The sequence below is a fragment of the Myotis lucifugus genome, unplaced genomic scaffold (genome assembly GCF_000147115.1).
Source record: "Myotis lucifugus unplaced genomic scaffold, Myoluc2.0 scaffold_7422, whole genome shotgun sequence".
Taxonomy (NCBI): Eukaryota; Metazoa; Chordata; class Mammalia; order Chiroptera; family Vespertilionidae; genus Myotis; species Myotis lucifugus.
In genome coordinates, this window is record NW_005878470.1 from 1 (window position 1) to 2,831 (window position 2,831).

The window sequence follows — 2,831 nt, forward strand, 5'->3', positions numbered from 1 at the left end:
TATGTTCCATATCTTTTTTTAAAATAAATCTTTATTGTTGAAAGTATTACATATGACCTTTTTTCCCCCCATTGCCTTCTCCCCCTTTGACCCCCCTCAAAAGCCTTCACCACCCTATTGTCTATGACTATGGGTTATGCATATATGCATATGCTTTTGCTGGTTGATCTCTTCCTACCCTCCCCTTCCATATCTTTTAAGGAGAGTCCAATCTAGTTAGAGAAAAAGAGAAAGCATCTGTGAAAATAATTATTGCAAAAAATCAAGTACAAATTCATACTGTCCAAAATATATACCACAGGGCAAGTTATAATGAAATCATCAACCATTACTACCGCTCTTGTTTCTACAAAAGAAGCCAAACTAAAACCCTGCTACCAAGAACTTGCATAGTTAGTGAAAAATAAATTTAAAATAATCTATCTTTTTAAAATGATAGTATTATTTGTGTATTAAATAAACTTTGGGCAGATAATTTTTTTAAATATACTTAGGTCACCATCAATACTGTTATAGAAAAACAACTATTAATATTTTAATGTATTGCTTCTAAGATTTCTTATGTGTATTTTGTTTCCTAATGTTATAATATTATGTATTCTTTATATAAATAAGTATAGATTTTTATATAGAATATTAATATAAGTATTTTCTTATTATTTGTGTGCTTCATAGATATATTTTACATAAAATTCTTTGCAGATGTATTATATTCTATTAGACTTATTATAATTTTTCATTTATAGATAATGCTATAATAAAGATTTCTACATAAAGCTTTTTCTATTTTTATTTTTATTTTTTTTTTAAATATATTTTATTGATTTTTTACAGAGAGGAAGGGAGAGAGATAGAGAGTTAGAAATATCGATGAGAGAGAAACATCGATCAGCTGCCTCCTGCACATCTCCTACTGGGGATATGCCCGCAACCAAGGTACATGCCCTTGACCGGAATCGAACCTGGGACCTTTCAGTCCGCAGGCCGAAGCTCTATCCACTGAGCCAAACCGGTTTCAGCAGCTTTTTCTATTTTTAAAGTGATATCTTTAGTTTGAATTCCTAGAAATGAAATTACTGAGTCAAACAAAGAATGTGAAAATTTTTAAATTTCTTGCTATTTCTATCAAATTCCTTTCTGAAAAGATTTCCAGTGTATTGAGCAAACAGCATCATCTTTTTAAAAATCCTTTCAAAACTCCAATATTAGAGAGGTTACATCTTTCCATATGCTGTATTTCCTCTTTAAAATGTTCTTTACCCAAAACTTACTGGGATCTTGAGATTAAAAAACAGTCTTTGTAAACAAGTGTTCTTTTTCTTTCATTTTGTAGCCAAAGAAACTCTACCTGATTTGGTTGCCATAATTCCTGACACAGTTCCAAGTACTGAGCTTCTCATTGAAACTACAGCCTCTGCCTGTTACACATTGAACAACTTAACCCAGAACAGTTACCAGAATGCCCGGGACCTTCTAAACACTGGGGGCCTGCAGAAAATTATGACTATCAGCGCAGGCGATATGTAAGTCCTTTAGCATCTGCCCATCGGCTGTCTCCCCTTTCCCACCACCACTCCCGTGTGTAAATCTAGTTGTGAACATTGTCACTGTGGACCATGGGCAACATTCAGAGGTGGTCAAACTCCAGAGCTTCCAGCATTTTATTGACCTGATGAATTAATTTGTTTCCCAGAACGTCAGCTGTGATTTAAGAACAGCAGAATGTAGGCAGAGTGGGAGGACTATGGACAGGGAATACCCTTCCTGAAATCTGGAGCCCATGTTGGCCCAGGTGGCTAAGAAGAAGTAGTGATAACACAAGTGGGAGGCAGCATAATACATTCTTCCTCTCCCAGTTTTCTCTGTCACATCTCTTCCACTTCTTGTTCCCTTTTGAGAAGAGAAGTCTAATGCATATACATCATCCCACATCCCCATTTCTATCTTTGGTCAGTGCACTCCCACAGGGCTCACAGCTGGCGAGCGCAGCAGCGGTGGCAGGAGCCTCTCCCGCCTCTGTGGCAGCGCTAAGGATGTCTGACTGATGGCTTAGGCCCGCTCCCCATGGGCCTACAGTCAGACATCCCCCAAGGACTCCTGGACTGTGAGAGGGCACAGGCTGGGCTGAGGGGATCCCCCCCACCCCCCGCAAGTGCACGAATCTCGTGGACCAGGCCTCTAGTAATAAAATAAAAAGGAAGGAAGAGAATGAAAAACCTGGTATAATCAAATTATTACTATTACTTAATTTAGAGTGATAGGATCTAAAGGGGGCATGATGATTATTATCTTTTTCTCTTTATACAATTCTGAAATGTTTGACTTGTTAAAGACAACTTACTTTTGTAAATAACTAAAAAAGAGAGAAATGTTATAGCCCAGTTCTAATGAGTTGCAAAGCAAATGGACTTCCTCTGTAATGGACAAGCATGTGCTTGGCCACACAAGGGTGAGCAGAGGGGTCTGTGGCATCCTGGATGATCACCTGTGTCCTCTACCACAGCCCCACCCAGTATAAACCCTTTGTGCTTTGAGCCCCCCTCTGGCAAAGTTCATGGGAGGGCAGACCCCATTCAGAGTCAGAGCCACACGATTAAAAGGAGCACTGGTTAGAAGGTCAGTTCCTAAGAGCAGGGAATATTCACCTGTTCCCAGAGCCTGGCAAATAGCAGTTGGTCTGTCTTTGTGGGGGAAAAAGCGAATTATTACTGCAAAACAGAAATGACTATTTGCAGTAGTCATCCAAACTTCTAAGCAAATTTCCAAAAGACTGCATGATTTTACTTATTTGAGTACTCAGACATAACAGGCACATTGGAGTACACACTATT

The 2,831-nt window shown here is 38.6% G+C and overlaps 1 long non-coding RNA gene across 1 annotated transcript in view; it reads left to right on the top strand.

The window, feature by feature from the left end:
* Positions 1–1,338: 1,338 nt before the first annotated feature.
* The window catches only part of LOC102436356, a 6,072-nt gene continuing 4,579 nt past the window's right edge, over positions 1,339–2,831 (top strand). The window contains exon 1 of the long non-coding RNA XR_331066.3: positions 1,339–1,523. This is a non-coding gene — a long non-coding RNA (uncharacterized LOC102436356). The remainder of the gene's footprint in view (positions 1,524–2,831) is intronic.